Below are 7,003 nucleotides of genomic sequence, written 5' to 3'. Positions count from 1 at the left end.
AAATTTTTCTAAGTCCCACCGCCAAGAGGAAACTTTTTCCGTATCGGTCCTAGACGATTTTCGACGTGATATCACTGTAATATAGACGGTTTCTAACAATATATATCATAACACCAAACTCGCTACAATTATTATTTATCGAGTTATTAGCAAATAATGGACGGATGTGCTACTCCGTCGACAAAACTCTGGAAATTTTTCTAAGTCCCACCGCCAAGAGGAAACTTTTTCCCTATCGGTCCTAGACGATTTTCGACGTGATATCACTGTAATATAGACGGTTTCTAACAATATATATCATAACACCAAACTCGCTACAATTATTATTTATCGAGTTATTAGCAAATAATGGACGGATGTGCTACTCCGTCGGACGTTCGACGAAAATTTTTCTAAGTCCCACCGCCAAGAGGAAACTTTTTCCGTATCGGTCCTAGACGATTTTCGACGTGATATCACTGTAATATAGACGGTTTCTAACAATATATATCATAACACCAAACTCGCTACAATTATTATTTATCGAGTTATTAGCAAATAATGGACGGATGTGCTACTCCGTCGGACGTTCGACGAAAATTTTTCTAAGTCCCACCGCTAAGAGGAAACTTTTTCCGTATCGGTCCTAGACGATTTTCGACGTGATATCACTGTAATATAGACGGTTTCTAACAATATGTATCATAACACCAAACTCGCTACAATTATTATTTATCGAGTTATTAGCAAATAATGGACGGATGTGCTACTCCGTCGACAAAACTCTGGAAATTTTTCTAAGTCCCACCGCTAAGAGGAAACTTTTTCCGTATCGGTCCTAGACGATTTTCGACGTGATATCACTGTAATATAGACGGTTTCTAACAATATATATCATAACACCAAACTCGCTACAATTATTATTTATCGAGTTATTAGCAAATAATGGACGGATGTGCTACTCCGTCGGACGTTCGACGAAAATTTTTCTAAGTCCCACCGCTAAGAGGAAACTTTTTCCGTATCGGTCCTAGACGATTTTCGACGTGATATCACTGTAATATAGACGGTTTCTAACAATATGTATCATAACACCAAACTCGCTACAATTATTATTTATCGAGTTATTAGCAAATAATGGACGGATGTGCTACTCCGTCGACAAAACTCTGGAAATTTTTCTAAGTCCCACCGCCAAGAGGAAACTTTTTCCCTATCGGTCCTAGACGATTTTCGACGTGATATCACTGTAATATAGACGGTTTCTAACAATATATATCATAACACCAAACTCGCTACAATTATTATTTATCGAGTTATTAGCAAATAATGGACGGATGTGCTACTCCGTCGGACGTTCGACGAAAATTTTTCTAAGTCCCACCGCCAAGAGGAAACTTTTTCCGTATCGGTCCTAGACGATTTTCGACGTGATATCACTGTAATATAGACGGTTTCTAACAATATATATCATAACACCAAACTCGCTACAATTATTATTTATCGAGTTATTAGCAAATAATGGACGGATGTGCTACTCCGTCGGACGTTCGACGAAAATTTTTCTAAGTCCCACCGCCAAGAGGAAACTTTTTCCCTATCGGTCCTAGACGATTTTCGACGTGATATCACTGTAATATAGACGGTTTCTAACAATATATATCATAACACCAAACTCGCTACAATTATTATTTATCGAGTTATTAGCAAATAATGGACGGATGTGCTACTCCGTCGACAAAACTCTGGAAATTTTTCTAAGTCCCACCGCCAAGAGGAAACTTTTTCCCTATCGGTCCTAGACGATTTTCGACGTGATATCACTGTAATATAGACGGTTTCTAACAATATATATCATAACACCAAACTCGCTACAATTATTATTTATCGAGTTATTAGCAAATAATGGACGGATGTGCTACTCCGTCGACAAAACTCTGGAAATTTTTCTAAGTCCCACCGCCAAGAGGAAACTTTTTCCGTATCGGTCCTAGACGATTTTCGACGTGATATCACTGTAATATAGACGGTTTCTAACAATATATATCATAACACCAAACTCGCTACAATTATTATTTATCGAGTTATTAGCAAATAATGGACGGATGTGCTACTCCGTCGACAAAACTCTGGAAATTTTTCTAAGTCCCACCGCCAAGAGGAAACTTTTTCCCTATCGGTCCTAGACGATTTTCGACGTGATATCACTGTAATATAGACGGTTTCTAACAATATATATCATAACACCAAACTCGCTACAATTATTATTTATCGAGTTATTAGCAAATAATGGACGGATGTGCTACTCCGTCGACAAAACTCTGGAAATTTTTCTAAGTCCCACCGCTAAGAGGAAACTTTTTCCGTATCGGTCCTAGACGATTTTCGACGTGATATCACTGTAATATAGACGGTTTCTAACAATATATATCATAACACCAAACTCGCTACAATTATTATTTATCGAGTTATTAGCAAATAATGGACGGATGTGCTACTCCGTCGGACGTTCGACGAAAATTTTTCTAAGTCCCACCGCCAAGAGGAAACTTTTTCCGTATCGGTCCTAGACGATTTTCGACGTGATATCACTGTAATATAGACGGTTTCTAACAATATATATCATAACACCAAACTCGCTACAATTATTATTTATCGAGTTATTAGCAAATAATGGACGGATGTGCTACTCCGTCGGACGTTCGACGAAAATTTTTCTAAGTCCCACCGCCAAGAGGAAACTTTTTCCCTATCGGTCCTAGACGATTTTCGACGTGATATCACTGTAATATAGACGGTTTCTAACAATATATATCATAACACCAAACTCGCTACAATTATTATTTATCGAGTTATTAGCAAATAATGGACGGATGTGCTACTCCGTCGACAAAACTCTGGAAATTTTTCTAAGTCCCACCGCCAAGAGGAAACTTTTTCCCTATCGGTCCTAGACGATTTTCGACGTGATATCACTGTAATATAGACGGTTTCTAACAATATATATCATAACACCAAACTCGCTACAATTATTATTTATCGAGTTATTAGCAAATAATGGACGGATGTGCTACTCCGTCGACAAAACTCTGGAAATTTTTCTAAGTCCCACCGCCAAGAGGAAACTTTTTCCGTATCGGTCCTAGACGATTTTCGACGTGATATCACTGTAATATAGACGGTTTCTAACAATATATATCATAACACCAAACTCGCTACAATTATTATTTATCGAGTTATTAGCAAATAATGGACGGATGTGCTACTCCGTCGACAAAACTCTGGAAATTTTTCTAAGTCCCACCGCCAAGAGGAAACTTTTTCCCTATCGGTCCTAGACGATTTTCGACGTGATATCACTGTAATATAGACGGTTTCTAACAATATATATCATAACACCAAACTCGCTACAATTATTATTTATCGAGTTATTAGCAAATAATGGACGGATGTGCTACTCCGTCGACAAAACTCTGGAAATTTTTCCAAGTCCCACCGCTAAGAGGAAACTTTTTCCGTATCGGTCCTAGACGATTTTCGACGTGATATCACTGTAATATAGACGGTTTCTAACAATATATATCATAACACCAAACTCGCTACAATTATTATTTATCGAGTTATTAGCAAATAATGGACGGATGTGCTACTCCGTCGGACGTTCGACGAAAATTTTTCTAAGTCCCACCGCCAAGAGGAAACTTTTTCCGTATCGGTCCTAGACGATTTTCGACGTGATATCACTGTAATATAGACGGTTTCTAACAATATATATCATAACACCAAACTCGCTACAATTATTATTTATCGAGTTATTAGCAAATAATGGACGGATGTGCTACTCCGTCGGACGTTCGACGAAAATTTTTCTAAGTCCCACCGCCAAGAGGAAACTTTTTCCCTATCGGTCCTAGACGATTTTCGACGTGATATCACTGTAATATAGACGGTTTCTAACAATATATATCATAACACCAAACTCGCTACAATTATTATTTATCGAGTTATTAGCAAATAATGGACGGATGTGCTACTCCGTCGACAAAACTCTGGAAATTTTTCTAAGTCCCACCGCCAAGAGGAAACTTTTTCCCTATCGGTCCTAGACGATTTTCGACGTGATATCACTGTAATATAGACGGTTTCTAACAATATATATCATAACACCAAACTCGCTACAATTATTATTTATCGAGTTATTAGCAAATAATGGACGGATGTGCTACTCCGTCGACAAAACTCTGGAAATTTTTCTAAGTCCCACCGCCAAGAGGAAACTTTTTCCGTATCGGTCCTAGACGATTTTCGACGTGATATCACTGTAATATAGACGGTTTCTAACAATATATATCATAACACCAAACTCGCTACAATTATTATTTATCGAGTTATTAGCAAATAATGGACGGATGTGCTACTCCGTCGACAAAACTCTGGAAATTTTTCTAAGTCCCACCGCCAAGAGGAAACTTTTTCCCTATCGGTCCTAGACGATTTTCGACGTGATATCACTGTAATATAGACGGTTTCTAACAATATATATCATAACACCAAACTCGCTACAATTATTATTTATCGAGTTATTAGCAAATAATGGACGGATGTGCTACTCCGTCGACAAAACTCTGGAAATTTTTCTAAGTCCCACCGCTAAGAGGAAACTTTTTCCGTATCGGTCCTAGACGATTTTCGACGTGATATCACTGTAATATAGACGGTTTCTAACAATATATATCATAACACCAAACTCGCTACAATTATTATTTATCGAGTTATTAGCAAATAATGGACGGATGTGCTACTCCGTCGACAAAACTCTGGAAATTTTTCTAAGTCCCACCGCCAAGAGGAAACTTTTTCCCTATCGGTCCTAGACGATTTTCGACGTGATATCACTGTAATATAGACGGTTTCTAACAATATATATCATAACACCAAACTCGCTACAATTATTATTTATCGAGTTATTAGCAAATAATGGACGGATGTGCTACTCCGTCGGACGTTCGACGAAAATTTTTCTAAGTCCCACCGCCAAGAGGAAACTTTTTCCCTATCGGTCCTAGACGATTTTCGACGTGATATCACTGTAATATAGACGGTTTCTAACAATATATATCATAACACCAAACTCGCTACAATTATTATTTATCGAGTTATTAGCAAATAATGGACGGATGTGCTACTCCGTCGGACGTTCGACGAAAATTTTTCTAAGTCCCACCGCCAAGAGGAAACTTTTTCCGTATCGGTCCTAGACGATTTTCGACGTGATATCACTGTAATATAGACGGTTTCTAACAATATATATCATAACACCAAACTCGCTACAATTATTATTTATCGAGTTATTAGCAAATAATGGACGGATGTGCTACTCCGTCGGACGTTCGACGAAAATTTTTCTAAGTCCCACCGCTAAGAGGAAACTTTTTCCGTATCGGTCCTAGACGATTTTCGACGTGATATCACTGTAATATAGACGGTTTCTAACAATATGTATCATAACACCAAACTCGCTACAATTATTATTTATCGAGTTATTAGCAAATAATGGACGGATGTGCTACTCCGTCGACAAAACTCTGGAAATTTTTCTAAGTCCCACCGCTAAGAGGAAACTTTTTCCGTATCGGTCCTAGACGATTTTCGACGTGATATCACTGTAATATAGACGGTTTCTAACAATATATATCATAACACCAAACTCGCTACAATTATTATTTATCGAGTTATTAGCAAATAATGGACGGATGTGCTACTCCGTCGACAAAACTCTGGAAATTTTTCTAAGTCCCACCGCTAAGAGGAAACTTTTTCCGTATCGGTCCTAGACGATTTTCGACGTGATATCACTGTAATATAGACGGTTTCTAACAATATATATCATAACACCAAACTCGCTACAATTATTATTTATCGAGTTATTAGCAAATAATGGACGGATGTGCTACTCCGTCGACAAAACTCTGGAAATTTTTCTAAGTCCCACCGCCAAGAGGAAACTTTTTCCGTATCGGTCCTAGACGATTTTCGACGTGATATCACTGTAATATAGACGGTTTCTAACAATATATATCATAACACCAAACTCGCTACAATTATTATTTATCGAGTTATTAGCAAATAATGGACGGATGTGCTACTCCGTCGGACGTTCGACGAAAATTTTTCTAAGTCCCACCGCCAAGAGGAAACTTTTTCCCTATCGGTCCTAGACGATTTTCGACGTGATATCACTGTAATATAGACGGTTTCTAACAATATATATCATAACACCAAACTCGCTACAATTATTATTTATCGAGTTATTAGCAAATAATGGACGGATGTGCTACTCCGTCGGACGTTCGACGAAAATTTTTCTAAGTCCCACCGCCAAGAGGAAACTTTTTCCGTATCGGTCCTAGACGATTTTCGACGTGATATCACTGTAATATAGACGGTTTCTAACAATATATATCATAACACCAAACTCGCTACAATTATTATTTATCGAGTTATTAGCAAATAATGGACGGATGTGCTACTCCGTCGGACGTTCGACGAAAATTTTTCTAAGTCCCACCGCCAAGAGGAAACTTTTTCCCTATCGGTCCTAGACGATTTTCGACGTGATATCACTGTAATATAGACGGTTTCTAACAATATATATCATAACACCAAACTCGCTACAATTATTATTTATCGAGTTATTAGCAAATAATGGACGGATGTGCTACTCCGTCGACAAAACTCTGGAAATTTTTCTAAGTCCCACCGCCAAGAGGAAACTTTTTCCCTATCGGTCCTAGACGATTTTCGACGTGATATCACTGTAATATAGACGGTTTCTAACAATATATATCATAACACCAAACTCGCTACAATTATTATTTATCGAGTTATTAGCAAATAATGGACGGATGTGCTACTCCGTCGACAAAACTCTGGAAATTTTTCTAAGTCCCACCGCCAAGAGGAAACTTTTTCCGTATCGGTCCTAGACGATTTTCGACGTGATATCACTGTAATATAGACGGTT

This window comes from Halictus rubicundus, unplaced genomic scaffold, assembly GCF_050948215.1.
Source record: "Halictus rubicundus isolate RS-2024b unplaced genomic scaffold, iyHalRubi1_principal scaffold1213, whole genome shotgun sequence".
Taxonomy (NCBI): Eukaryota; Metazoa; Arthropoda; class Insecta; order Hymenoptera; family Halictidae; genus Halictus; species Halictus rubicundus.
Note: the sequence above shows the minus strand (reverse complement) of the source record.